The sequence below is a fragment of the Adiantum capillus-veneris genome, chromosome 16 (assembly GCF_014529385.1).
Source record: "Adiantum capillus-veneris isolate H3 chromosome 16, ASM1452938v2, whole genome shotgun sequence".
Classification (NCBI taxonomy): domain Eukaryota; kingdom Viridiplantae; phylum Streptophyta; class Polypodiopsida; order Polypodiales; family Pteridaceae; genus Adiantum; species Adiantum capillus-veneris.
In genome coordinates, this window is record NC_140946.1 from 145,290,077 (window position 1) to 145,305,584 (window position 15,508).

Genomic DNA, 15,508 nt, shown 5'->3' on the forward strand with positions numbered 1-15,508 from the left:
CTCCTCAGTAACCCAATTAGAAACCTTCAGGAACTCCTCGCAATCTCCATGAGCCCCAACCAGTCCCATTACCCAATTCGCCCATTGAATACTTTCCACAATCAGCACGGATCATCAAGTGTTATTGGGGATCTCGGAGAGTACCAACACAGGCATATGCTTCTATTTTAAGTGTATCATCCATTAGGACTGACAACAAACTACTTAAAACTACCATGAGAACACAGTGCGCGGGGCTCATGTGTACAAATGGTGTCCCCATCTCCTCATTCCACATTTTCTTCCAATTGCTTGCTTTCCATTGTCGTTCCACTTGTCGGCCAATATGCATGAATCTTTGTGTAGTCCATGCCCATGGACTTCAAAAGCTTCTTAGTGTCCCCACGTGTCGAAGGCATGTCATTTCCATCTTGCAAAATTTGATCTTTCAAAAACGTGCATGCCAAGGATTTGCATCTGAAATAGCCTTAGAATCCACAACTTCATTTGCAAAATTCTACCACCACTTGTCGTACAAAGTGAGCTTATACAGCCCACGACATAAAATGCCAGATGCAACAATTTCATCACTGAAACTGAGATCATGAACTGTACATCTATCATCCACAAATTTGACAACAAGACCAAGTCTAGCAAGTCCAGATATAGACAAAAGGTTCTTTTTTATCCCAGGTACATACAAGTATGAAAGAACTTCCATTTGTAGGAGTAAGCACAATCTTTCATGCTCGCTTTATCGAATAAGAGGCATTGTTAGAACAAGTGATTGAATTCCCATGAGGGACATCCTCGAGAGACGTAAACAAGTCACGATGAATGTGATTTGTAGAACCACTATCAAAGTACCACACTTGAGCACTACAATAATTGACAAACATGTATAATGGATAGAAGCATCATAAGTGCACTTTGCACTAAAATCCCACTCTTCATCAACATCAGCATCATAGTCTCCTTTCACAGAAGACTCAACAATAGCTGCATTTTTAGTGGAACCAGCCTCTTTGGCCTTCAGCTTAGGACATTGCTTGATCAAGTGATCATTAGCTTTGCAATAATGGCAATGCATCTTCTTTTTGTCCTTATCACCAAAATTCCCATACGAATTTCTACCAGTAGAAGCATTAGGAATAGGTGATTTACCACTTGTAGAAGAACCATGAGAAGTGGCTACATTGTTGTTACCACCTTTTCTTTATGCAGCAATAAAGGCGTGTTCAATTGCATAGCATCGACGTGGCTATAGACTATAAACTTGTCAGTAAACCGCCTTATCTTATGAGTTATTCTGAAGCTGCTCAGGTGGAATGTCAGCTTGCTGACTACCTTAGCAGAGGGTATATACAACCCAATTCTTCATGTTTTAGGGCATAACTACTCCCCTGTTCATGCTCGCAAGTACAACACAGACAACATACTTATCATCCGATGACACGACTAACCTGTAGATGCACGTAGGCAATCTCGTTAGCTTGTCAGGCTGAGACCGATCTACACATACGCACTTTCATGATGCATCAATCACTAACCCTGGTAGAATGCAACCCACTCTATCCCTAAACTCTCACAACACCGTTTACACTTCCAATGAACTCAGAATTGCATCAAACTTACTAGGCACCATCCTCTCCATAGGATATACTTACCTATAAGTTTAATCTCACCAGATTTGAACCCGAGTTATCTCCATTACAGTCGCGATAGACTCACGGGTCATAATCCAAAAGTGGGCGAAACCTAAGTCTATGAATATCTATGTGTAGCTAATCTCTTTCTCTTTCCATAGAGCACTTGATTGTTGAAAACAGACACTGTTTGTGTTACTTACAAGCAAAACAAGCTCGATGAAGGATCAATCGCGAACAGCTCAAAAATATGAATGCGTGGCGTGGCCGTGTAGCTCTCGGAGAGACTACCACGATGATGTGGTCACTTCATGAATCCGGTGAGGGAGAAATGCGTAGCGAAGAGGATAAGACTCTCTCTCTCTCTCTCTCTCTCTCTCTCTCTCTCTCTCTCTCTCAGACTCGTACGACACAGGATTAATAATCAAAAAATGTTATCCTCCAAATGGTTCTAAGGTGACCTTTATACTTGAGTCACCTTAGCTCAAAAATGTACATGGGTTCTCTTCCTCATAATTACAAAGTGGGAACAAATATGGGTCCTGACTAACTGATTAATCTTTACATAACCCAAACAAGTGGATCAAAATGATAAGACGTCTTTGACATAAAAATGGGAATTTGATATGCTTTACAAGATGGGCTCATTACAATAGTTGGACAAATGGGGCTCCAACACTCCCCCCCTCCTAATTCATGTCTACCACGACATGATCGTCTTTGTCTTCAGTATCGTTGTCGTCCTTCTTGGTTGATTTGATGTAGAAACGCATCATATCGCATAGACTCGCTTGCCATTAATGGGCCAAAAATTTTGGACTTGTACATGAAGAAGCCTGTGTAAAATGCTTCTTCGAAGGTTTGGAGATGGTAGCTTGGAAGAAACATTAGCCGTCTGAAATAGGCATACAATACTGGCTCTGTAGGTGGCCCACTTAGATCGTATGACAGCTCTGAGATGCTTCTTTCGGTATTCATATACTCTGAAGTCCAGCTTTCTGAGAAGACTGTGAGACAAGCCAAAAAGGTTCGAGCTATTTTACATAGCATCTTGCAGGATAGGTCTGGAGAGCCTCCAAATTCTACGATGGCGCCCTGAAGGGTTTTCACCATGTAAGAACCGAATATTCTCTCTCCCTCTGCAGGCCCTGGCAATACTGGATAATTTAGCCATGTCGGATTTCTGCTTTGTAGTGCTTTATGTTGGCTGTAGGTGTATGTTCGGGGAGTTGGGCAAAAAGTTCTGTCATTCCTCAGCTCAGGCGGTGCGTTGACTAAGTGGATCAGGTTATTAGGGTGATCCAAAAGCCATTGACGCCTCCACTTTGGCTGGCTGTCTACTATCCTGTTTCCCGATCCTGTAATTCTCCTTCAAACACTGGCACTTGTTCTTCTTTTGCGAGCTGCCGTTGATGTATCAGAGTTTCGTATTTCAGCAGAGCATAGGGTAACATAGGGGCATTCCATTCCTCCCGTAGCTCTGCTGTTGTTTTGCCTGATCTGGAGAGCCCTTGTAGCATCTCCTTTTCTAGTTGCATTGCCTTGTACCATATCATCTCTGTTTGTTTTTCCATTTGCTCGGCCAGCCTATGCTCTTCCAATCTCGTGACTGAATCTTCGTCTATTTCTTGGTCTTTTGAGCCAGTTTGATCAGTCTGTGTATCTGGGGCCTCATGATCATCTGATTCTTCCTCGTAGTCATCTTGACCCCCATATACTTCGGCGAGTCCAGCCAAATCCATGGCTGCTTGCTCCAGGTGCACTCGTACCTGTCCTTGGTGTTGCCTTACAGTTTGGAGACTTGCGATTTGTGTAGCCATTGTTCTACTATTGATTTGGAGAGCTTGAAATTCCATTTCTTTTTGAGCTGCAGACTCCTCTAACTCTTTTACCCTGATGTGCAAATTTTCATTTTCTTCCCTAAGTGATTTGGAAACAATGCTTTCTATTTCACTGTCAAGAGCTAGTCCTTGTTGTTGTTCACTTTGTAAGTCCGAAATTTGCCTTTGTAGTTGATCCTCTGCTCTTAGTGCACTTTCGGCTATCATTAAGCAATGTTTTCTTTCCAACTCCAGCTCCCTCTTCCGTGCAGCCACTTCTTCTTGCGGGTGGACTACCGGTGTTGTTGGTAGCGACCTTTTTTGTTTCTTAGCTCGTTTTATTTCCCTTGCTTGTATATCTGTTACTGCTCTCAAATCTTTGACTTCAATTTGTAAGTCATCGATGACGACTTGCAAACTTTTGAGTGTCTCCAACGCATCTTGCTTTTCTTTTTCCAACTTATGGATGTGTTCATCTTTGTCACTGACATCTTCAAGGAATACGTTGATTGTATCTTCACAAATGGCATTGAAATCTTCAGACTCCTGTAAATTGTCTTTGAGGAGATTTACCGTGCTTTTGAGCCCCAAGATCTCAGCATCTCTGATGCTGATCAGTTTTAGAGTGTCATCTCTTTGCTCCTACAGTATCATAACTTCTTGATGGGTTTTTTTTAACTTCGTTTTGTTGGACCTGTTCTGATCAGTTAACCATTGACTGTGCAGTCTTGTTCGGTTAGTAGTGTCTCCATTGACTGCAAATCTTCAACTATAGTAGCTTCCAGCTCAATTTCTTGAGAGGAGGAAGCTTTATCTTTTGTCTGATCCACCTCCTTTTTCTTTCCTTTATCAATTTGTGATATGGTTCCAGTGTTTGGGTGACCATCTGTTCTTACTTCTTCTTCTTCTTCTTCTTCATTGGGTGGTGTATGAACTCTCTCATCACGATGTGAGTTTTCTGAATGCGAAGGAGAGTCAGCAGGTGGGGTTGATTGCCTCTCACTTGTCTCTGGCCTTGGAGATGGCGGTGGTGTTTCCTGATCTCGTGAAGGTGGCCTCAACTGATCTCTCAAAGTTTGGAGATCCTCCTCTTCTAGTAGCAATTCTGGTTCGTCCCTAGCATTTCTTTCTTGGATGTACCTCTTAGAACCAGTCCAACTCAAAAGCTGGGTTGTTTTTATTCTTCGTTCTCAGTGTGTAAGTGCTACTAGAAGGTTTCCAAGTGGCGCCTACATCGCCTCGTAGAGATCTCTCGAGAACAAATCCTTCTAGCGTTCTTTCCATTTTTGCTACCTTCTGCAACCTGGTGTTGTTTTCCATTTCCGCTTTCCGCTTCTTTAGTCGGACATCTTCCTCTTCAGTTCTTCTTTCTTCTTCCATCTTTTCTTGTGTACTTCTTGTTACTCTTTCCAGCCTGCGTCCTCCAATGGTGTTAATAGAGGCCGGTACTTTCCTTTGTGATCTGTCTTCGATATTCTCTCTTAATACCAACCAGTCGTTCTGATGAGGAGCAGGTGGCAACTGATCTGCCGCGCCTATGGCCTGGTATATTACTCTGGTTAGGACTTCTCCTCCTGCAATGTAATTTGGTATGTCCTGCCGTAGCTTTGTCACTTCTTCAAACAGATATGATGCGTGATCTATATAGAACTCATGTGTCATTCCCATAGCCCATTTCAGTGTGGTTGAGATGCTTGCGTGTGGTGTAGTGTATATTGGCGGTCTTTTGCTGTAGCTCAACAAACACTGACTGTAGATCTGTGTCAGTTCTCTTACTTCCGGGTTTCATATGAGTTTGAAAGAAGGTAGTTTGGACTTTTGCAAGTAGACTGTGAGGTTTTTCCTTCTTTCTCTCATGTTGGCTCCTTGATCAGACAATTTCAATGCCTCCTTGATGATCTCTTTGATGATCTGGATCTCCATCACTTCATTATCCATGCCTGCCAATCTGCAAGTTCCATCTTCTTGGATAGTCTCAATTAGGTATTGTACCCTCTTGAAATCTATCCCTACTGGTGGTAGTGATACAAAGTTCCACAAGCCAACATTTTTGAGCCATGACTTTTGCGGTGATCTTTTCAAGTAATTTTCTGCCGCCTTGCGGATCATCACTGTATCCACTAAATTTCTTTTGTCATCCACATATGAATCTTGATAGATCTGAAAGGCTGCTGCCAGTTGCACGTCTACAGGTATCCAGGTGGCCACTGGCTTTAGTGAATTGGGTAGAAGTGCATAGGGTATTGCACCTTCCGTTGCCAGGTTCTTGCCTTTTCTTTTTCCCGGAGAAGCATCCATGGATCCTGTATTCACAATTAACAGTTAATGTACAAACATAGTACTTCTCTTCTAAATTGATTACCACTTAATCATGCATCTAGATGAGACTTTTTTAATCCCAAGATGAGTTAAGGTAAAATGTTAGCAGATAGACAAGCTCTTCCATTGTGCGACTCTGACGGCTTCAAATTAATGTTGTTGGTGAAGGAGAACAAGTCCAAATGCCTTGAAATTTTGTGTGGTGTATATTCACAGGGTATGTAAGGTCACTCTATAATCCCAAATTGAAAATCAGTTCATTTGCAACTTTTGCCCAGTCTATCGCGATAGACTGTCCATCTTTTGACAAGGGTCCTATTTTGCAGTTGTGCCTCCACCAATTGGTTTCTCATACCTTGCACATGATCTGATCCCAATTCCACCTCAAATGAATGTCAAGTGACCCCTTTTTGGATCAACTCCCATTTTTCCCGATTCCTTCCAAGAGATGTTGGTCTATCTCCTTCATTTTGTGTTGTTTTGGGCTCAAACTTAGTGGGTAGTCTTCTTGCATCGTGCTGAAGCCAACTGTTAATTCAAATTTTTGGTTAGATGGCCTAGTATCACTCTGCTTAGTCTATCGCGATAGACTGTAACTTAGTGTCATTTTGTCATCTTTTGGATCTGCGATCCTCTGTCTGCCTTCTCCTAGTTGATGTAAGGTTGCCTGACCTCTCACATGTGAATTTTAACTGTCTGCCCTTGAGATGTCCTGTTCTGACTCTGAGTTGTCGTCATGTCTTTCTCGGCTTGCCATATGAGTCCATCCTGTCACCAAATTTGGTGTACTGCCTTCATGTGCTTCCCCAAGTCTATCTTGTGAAAATTTTGAAAAGTCTTTCCCCCAAATATTGTAGTAGCAAGTCTATCGTGATATACTAGGTTATTTGGCCAAAAGAGATCCCTTTTGCACTTTGATTTGATAATGGTGGTCAATATTCCTTGTTAGCACCCCTCATGAAGCCAAAATCAAAATTTTACTTGTCTAATTGTAATAGCAAGTCTATCGCGATAGACTGAGTACTTAGTCATTTTTACAAGTTTTTTTTATGTTAGTTGACCACAATGGTGTTAATAGGCTCTCCTAGACACACACATCAAGTTTTAATCAATTTAGAAGAGTGTACTCCCTGTTTGCAGCACTTAGCTGGTCCTGGAGTCGAAGTAGACCACTTAGGTGATGGTCGCCGTTCCTTTTGGTCATTGTATGACTCCGGCTGTCTTTTATTTCCTTTTGACCTTCCATCAAAGCAGTTAGTTGTTGTTTTGGTGTTTACATCACCAAGAACGACCATTTGGACATCTTTCTGGCCTATTGCTAGCATTTGCCCTAGTGGAAGAGCTTTTTCTTGAGTGGACACATTCCATCTCGTAGTTGACCTCTTTTGGATGTACCTTGTTAAATTTGGTGTCATTTTGTCACTTGGTCGGCCCGTTAGAGTATCGTGACGCTTTGTGCAGTTTTCGTCAGATAGGGACTTTAGGCTCCGTTTTGACGAACTTTTTCATGGTCTAACCCTTTAGTCGGTTTGTCGAGGTTATTGGCTTGCTGTCTATGAGTTTTGGCTCATTTCCGATCACCTTGGTTCAGTTGCCCTTTTGCAGGTCCTATGAAATTAGGGTTTTCTGGGCGGCTTCCTTCGCGCTTTCCGAGGTCATAGGCTTGATCCCTAAGCTATAGGCATTGTGCCTTTCAATTTTGGTTCCATTTGGTGGCCTCTAGGTCTCCCTAACAACCGGTCTATCGTATGTGTGCACAGGTTGTGATTGTGATGCTGGCGAGGTTTTGCGACTAACTGAAGTAAACAACACTTAGAGTCAGTGTTGACGAGCGTACCTCTCATATCTGATGTCGATCTGGTGACCGTGCGCGATGGATGAGCTTCTGGAAGTCTCAACTGCTGTAGGGAGCTCTCTCTCTCTCACAATGGAAAATGACTCAAATGAGAGATTTCTAGCCTAGCCTCTCTATATGTAATCGAGACTCCGACACAAAATTTTCCCATCTTTTACCTGTGGCCATAACTTTTTGCGAGATGCGGTTTAGGCTCGCAAATTTCCTGATTTGGACCTCGGTTGCTCCAGTTCTACAACTTTTGTAGATTTCTCCTGTTGGAGGTCCCTTCATGACGGTGGTCATTTTGCCCTGTCACCTTTGCAGTCCCTATTTTTTCTGTGTCTTCTTTACCTTGCTCCGATCAGGCTTCTCTTCTTTTGTGTTTCCATCTGGATTACGGATTTTTTTCTATAATTTTTGCTAGAAAATGGCTAAAATAAAGCAAATAAATCCCAAAATAACCCAAAAATAGCAATTCTAACCTATAAAAATACCAATGAAAAGCATCTTACCATATACATGTGGTAGTGATGTGTGTGAACACACTAGGACCGCCGGGGTATTTTTTCCCTCTTTAGGAGTTTTTTTCCCCCGTGCATTGTATATACGCCCATCACTCTAGGGCTATCTATCTTTCCATTGCACACTAAGTAACACACTCTCAATTGTGTGCCTTAAGCTTCCTTCATCTTCTCCAAGCTGTGTGTGTTTCTCTGCAACCCTAATTCCAACAATTGGTATCAGAGCAGGTCACGTGTTCCCGAGCTTAGTCGCCAGCTGCTCCAGCACACGCCTGCTCACTTTCTCCGATTTCAGTGAGCTTTCGCGAGCGTTTGCAGGTCGACGAATATTTTGGGATTGCTCGAAGAGCTCGGTCTGCTCAGAATTTTGATTTGGGCTCATTTCGGCCTCCGTTTCCACTACAGGCAGTACTGCACATGCTATTTCGTCACTTTGTGCAGAATTTCTGTCAGTACCGTTTTCTGCATAACATGTGCCTTATAGTCTTCTACGGTTTGTGCTATATAGAACAGGTTGTTCCCGCTCCGTTTCTCCTATTTTCGGGCAGTTTTCATATCAGGTGCAGCATTTACCATGGCAGACAACAACAACACAGATGTGTTCAAGATGTTTGCTGCTGAGGACAGGTTGGATGGGGACAACTACCCTATGTGGGCTTATATGATGCAACATGTTCTTGTGTCAAAAGGTGCCTGGAACATTGTGCAGGGCATTGATGTACGTCCTGGTTCTGAGGATGTAGGCGATGTTGAGGATGTTGCAGGTCTTGTTGCAAGGATTGCAGCTGTTAGAGTTGTTTTGCCTACAGCAGAACAAGCTCGTTGGGATGTTAAGGATGCGCAGGCTCATGCATTGATTGCGTTGTCTGTGAAGCGCACCATTGTTCCTCACATCCGTTCAGCAAAATCTGCAAAACAGGCTTGGGATATTTTAGCAGGTCTTTATGCAAGCCGCAATGAGGCTAAAATTGCTTTGCTGCGTAAAGAGCTGGAGTCGAAGATTATGCATGAGGAAGATGATATGGACACTTTCCTTGCTAGTGTCAAGGATATCAATGAGCAGCTTATTTCTGCAGGTGAAGTCATTTCAGACAGTTCCCTTGTGCAGACTGTTCTTGATGCCTTACCAGATTCCTACCAGACTTTTGCTAGTACTTGGAGACTGATGACCCAAGGAAATCCAGAAGTTGTTAAGTTTGATGCATTATGCACATTGCTGTTGCAAGAGTCACTGTCCAGAAAAAACAAGACTAGACAGCGTGCAGTTGAACAGTCTTTTATTGCTTCTCAAAGAAAGGGTGGTAACAGCAATGCAGCCACTTCTTATGGTTCTGCTGCGAGTGGCAAAAATTATGTTCCTAATGCTTCTGCTGGCAGTACTTCATCTGGCAATTCTGGTGATAAGGGCAAAAAGAAGATGCGTTGCCATTATTGTAAAGCCAATGATCACTTGATCAAGTCGTGTCCTAAGTTGAAGGCCAAAGAGGCTAAGAAGAAAGAGGGTGGTTCCACTGCAAATGCTGGTTCCACTACAAATGCAGCCATTGTTGAGTCTTCTGTGAAAGGAGACTGTAATGCTAATGTTGATGCAGAATGGGCGTTTAGCGCAGAGTGCACTTACAATCCTATTGTCCATGATGCATGCTTTTCAATTGCTGCAGATTCACATGTGTGGTATTTTGACAGTGGTGCTACAAAGCACATTACCTCACATCGTGAATTGTTTACCTCTCTCGAGTCTGTCCCTCATGGGAATTCTGTCACTTGTGCCAACAACGCCTCTTATCCAGTTCAGGGAGTTGGAAAGATTGTGCTTACTACTGCTAATGGCAGTTCTTTCACACTTGTTGATGCACTTTATGTACCTGGGATCAAGAAGAATCTCTTGTCTGTATCCGCACTTGCTAGACTTGGACTTGTAGTCAAATTTGTGGATGACAGATGTACAGTTCATGATCTCAGTTTTGGTGATGAAATTGTTGCATCTGGGCTTTTGTGCCGTGGGCTATATAAGCTCACTTTGTATGACAAGTGTGGACAAAATTTTGCAAATGCTGTTGCAGATTCAAGGGCTATTTCAGATGCAAAACTTTGGCATGCACGTTTTGGTCATCTGAATTTTGCCAGTTTGCTGCGTTTGCAGAAATCTGACATGGTTGTTTCTTTGCCACCTCTTGAAGCACCTGTCAAACATGTTTGTGAAGGCTGTATTTTGGGTAAGATGCAGCGTTCTAAGTTTCCAAAGGATGGTTCAGTTAGGGCCACATGCAAGTTGCAGCCTCTTTTCAGTGGTGGAAATACGAATGTAAGTTCCAATGAGGCAAATGTACAACCTATGGGGGTTTCTGAAAATGTTTTAGATCAGCCTATTACTGATGCAGATGTACATGATGTACTTGATGTACTTGATGAGGAAAGGGCTGAAAATGAGCAGGCTAGAGGTATGCCAAAATGCCTGGTGCACACTTTGCGTGACAGTAAATTGGATGCACCTTTGTCTAGTCGTACTCGTTCAGGCTCTCGCCATGCATCTTATGCATCAGATTGTTATGCTTTGGCTGTGTCTAGTTTACATGATGTTGAGGAGCCTCTGTCTTTTGATGAAGCACAGAATTCAGAAAATTGGATGGCTGCCATGCAATCAGAATATGATGCACTTATAGAGAATGACACATGGACTTTATGTGATTTGCCTCTTGGCAAAAAGGCCATTGGTACGAAGTGGGTTTACAAGTTGAAACGCAAGCCGGATGGTGAGATTGATCGCCATAAGGCTCGACTTGTTGCAAAGGGTTATGCACAGCAAAAAGGCATAGATTATGAAGAAACTTTTGCTCCCACTTGTCGTATGACTACTATGCGTTTTCTATGTGCATTGGCAGCTCATTTTGGTTGGGATGTACGTCAATCAGACATTGTTACTGCTTTCTTGAATGGTGACATATTTGAGGAAGTTTATGTAACGCAGCCTCGCGGTTTTGTCATAAAAGGACAAGAGGACAAAGTGTGAAAATGTAACAAGGCTTTGTATGGGTTGAAGCAATCTCCTTGTGCTTGGTATGAGAAAGCTGACACTCATTTGGTCAAAGAAGGCTTTCGTAACAGTCCAACAGAAAGCACATTGTATGTAAAGCGTGAGGGTGATGTATTTCTCATCGTGGTTCTTTATGTTGATTATTTGCTGATCATTGGACCAAATGAGAGACATATTGCTGAATTTAAGGCTGATTTGAATGCTACTTTCAAGATCAAAGATTTGGGGCTGTTGCATCATTACTTGGGTATACAGTTTAAGCAGTGTGATGGTGGTATTGCCTTGTGTCAGAAAAGTTACATAGAGACATTGCTATGTAAGTTTGGACTTGAGGATTGCAAACCTATTGCCACTCCCATGGAAACAGGTTTGAAGTTGAGTCTACATGATGCTGGCGATCCTGCTGATGTCACTCTTTACCAAACTGTTGTTGGCTGCCTCATTTATGTATGCAACACGAGGCCGGATATTCAGTTTGCAGTCTCACAAGTCAGCAGATTTATGCATAGCCCAGGTTCTAAGCATTGGCAGGCTGTCAAGAGGATTTTCCGCTACCTTAGTGGCACTTTACATCTTGGCTTGTTTTATCCCAAGGGGGGATCATTGACGCCAGACTTACATGCTTTTTCGGACTCAGATTGGGCTGGTTGTTTTGACACGCGAGTGTCCACAAGTGGTTTTTGTTTCATGCTTGGCAGTTAATGTATATCATGGTTGAGCAAGAAGCAACCTACTGTGGCTACTTCGAGTTGTGAGGCTGAGTACAGGGCAGTCTTCACAGCTACGGTTGAGTGTGTATGGCTCAGACGCCTTATGGCTGATTTGGGTGTTGGACAGGACACTGCCAACACTATCTACACTGACAATCAGAGCGCATTGGCAGTTGCGAGGAACCCAATTTTTCATGCTCGCACAAAGCACATTGAGGTGCATTACCACTATGTCAGGGAGAGGCTCTCAGCAGGAGAGATCAGCTTGGCTTATGTGCCAACACAGGACAACCTTGCAGATCTTTTCACAAAGGCATTGTCTCGTGAGAAGCTTGAAGCTTTCCGCGAATCTTTGGGCTTACTCCCCTTTGTGGACTGATCTTGTCCTCAAGGCATGGAACTTCCCATTACTCATGTGCCAGCTCTCGTTCACCGCGTCACTCCAGGGGGGATTTGTTACCATATACATGTGGTAGTGATGTGTGTGAACACACTAGGACCGCCGGGGCATTTTTTCCCTCTTTAGGAGGTTTTTTCCACCGTGCATTGTATATACGCCCATCACTCTAGGGCTATCTATCTTTCCATTGCACACTAAGTAACACACTCTCAATTGTGTGCCTTAAGCTTCCTTCGTCTTCTCCAAGCTGTGTGTGTTTCTCTGCAACCCTAATTCCAACAAAGCAAAACACTTTGTAGCTCACTTTTCTCTCGTCTATGTACATTCTCGCTCATAATCGTCAACCTTGGCCTATTTTTTGCTATTTTTAGACATTTTTTTGCCAGATTTGACTCTCTTTATAGTCTATACACATCCCTAGGGGCTCATGTATGATGATTTGGTCCCCAATTCTGATTAATTACGAGGGCATATTCTTTTTCCCAAAATCACACAATAAAACGCAAAAATGGTTGAAAAATTGCTCACAAACATTGCCCTCTAATATATGACATGAGTCCGCATTTGGAATGCCTCCTCCCCTCCTAGTTGGAGTCCTCCCGGACGACAGGGTATCGTCAAGGGTATGTGTTGTGCATGGGTGTGAACTCGTGCTAATGCAGGCCTTGTAATATAGCCCTATATGCATGTGCAGTCAATGCATGTAGAAAGAATTTATGCGGTGTAAGAGGAAGGTATAAGCGATTCGCTTATTGGCATTTGTCGTTGAGGTTTCCTGTGGTAGCTTGAGTTGGCTGTCAGATTTTCTTTACAAGAAGAAGTTGTAAATCTGCCGCTCTTTGTTTGATTGTTTTCCACTGGTTTTGAATTGGCGTATGTGGATCCTTTGAGGTCGATATTGTCGTATATTTTGTTGCATTTTCTGGTGGAACATTCTTTCTTTCCCCTTTGATGACTTGGGTCTTATAGATCCTTGTAGTTTTTGTTGTTGATTCTGCTTGTTTCATGGTGTTGTTTGCATGATGTGGCTTGACATTGACAGTTATAGATAACTGCTCGATGGTCATCTTTGGCCTCCCTACTTGTGTTGTTGGCCCGTTCTGAATTGGTAATTTTGGCCGCCATACCAATATAGTCCGTTGCGTATTCGACCGATTGACTATGGTTCTTTGAAGTTTTGTTGGCTTTTGGTGTTTTGTATGTTCTTCTGTCCCCTTTTTTATAGGAATTAGGCTGTCTTGCCTTATCCAAACTTTGTATTTCCTCTTTTGATGTAATTGTGCCTCGGTCAGATCTGTACGCCGTACCCAAACTTGCATGGTTCCCTGCATGGTTGTTGATTTTTGATAAGACGTTGTTGGACTTGTAAACTCTGTTTGTTGTTGGTCATATCCTTGCGGTTGTATTGATTCCTGTTTCCTCCTTTACATGTATTGGTTATATGATAAGAAGGGTTCTGAAAAGTTTTCATTTCGGAACAGTGCTTCATTATTATCCAAATCAATGAATACCCTGTTAGCTTTCATCCATGACACTGCTAAGATACACGGCGTTGCTGATCTACTTGGTGGTAGTACATGGAATTTTGTAGTGTACGGGTGTGCCTGCACTGTGATTGGTAATATAATAGACCACAACGTGGTCACCTCATCACCCGATGCTACTTTCAACCGGTGTGTCTCTGGGATCATCCTCATTGGTCCAAGTTTCTGAAAGAGCTCAAAGCTGATGACGCTCATTTTTGCTCCAGTGTCAAGCAATGCATAGATTTCAACTTGTTTTGTGCCTGCATAAGCTTTTATGTAAGGACTACACCACGTATTTTCCAAGTCGTCAATGATGCTATCGTCCTGAGCCCTAAAGTCTGTCATGGTCTTTTCTAATTCGTCATTTTGTATATCCGTTTCTATTGTTCGGAACGTCGGAAGAGGATATTCGTCAGTCATCATTGGGGTGACCATGTTTATTGTCCTCAGAAACTGCTTTCGTTTAGCAATGCGTTGCTTGGCTTCTTGTTGTGCCTGGTCCTGAATTCTTTGTTGTTCCTGTCTATAGGCCTTTCCATAATGCAATTGAAACAACATTTTCGGTGTTAAAGGTAGATGATATTTTTTTAAACGACATCCACTAATCCAGTTCGGCATTTCTTTTCCATCTAGAGTCGACAGTTTTACTGCTCCGCTGGACGATATTTCTTGGACTAAATAAGGCCCCATTCCCCTTTTTTTTTAGCTTTTTGGCATGCTGTTTAAGTGTGTATACTAAGACATAGTCGCCCGTTTTAAAGTCCTTGTTCTTGACATGTTTGTCAGAAACCTCTTTCTGTTGTCTTTTTTTTGCATATATGGTTGCTACAGCATTGAGTCGTAACTCATCTAATTTTTCAAGGTCCTCTAACCGTTCTGACAGTTCATGCCCTGTCCAGTCCAATTGTGTGGCTACCCTTAGTGTGGGAATCAAAAAGTGAATAGGCAATATTGCATTTAACCCATATACCATATTAAATGGTGTAGCATTGAGTGTTGTTTTATATGCAACTCGATAAGCCCACAATGCCGAATAGAGCATCTGATCCCAATCTGTTCTTGTTTCACTAACTAGTTTCGTAAGAACTGTGCACAATATTTTGTTGGTCGCTTCCGCTTGGCCATTGGCTTGTGGATGATAGGGTGCAGATTTGCGATGAATTACCATAAACTCATTTAAGAGATGTTGGATAACTTCATTTACAAAGTGTGTCCCTCTATCACTCACCAACTCGATTGGAAGGCCATAACGTGTAAACACATATTCATATAAGAATTGTGTTGTGGTTCTAGCGTCTGCTTTCGTTGTGGCTTTTGCTTCCACCCATTTGATCATGTAATCCGTGGCCACTATGATATATTGTGCTTTTGAACTATACGCTGGTGGAGTGATAGGACCAACAAAGTCCAATCCCCATTTAGCAAATGCTCGAGCACTCATCATTGGTCTTAAAGGCATTTCGTCTCTTTTAATTGGTACCTTAGTGCGTTGACATTCATCACACCTTTTTACGAATTCTGCTGCATCTTGAATCATAGTCGGCCACCATATACCTGCAACTATAATGATTTTTACAGTTCTCTCTGCTGAAAAATAACCTCCTGCTATGCCTGCATGAGCTTGTTCCAATAATGGAAAGTAGTCATTTTCATGAGGAACTAACCTCAGCTGGTCATCAGTTCCTCTTTTATACAATCGATCACTAATGAGGGTAT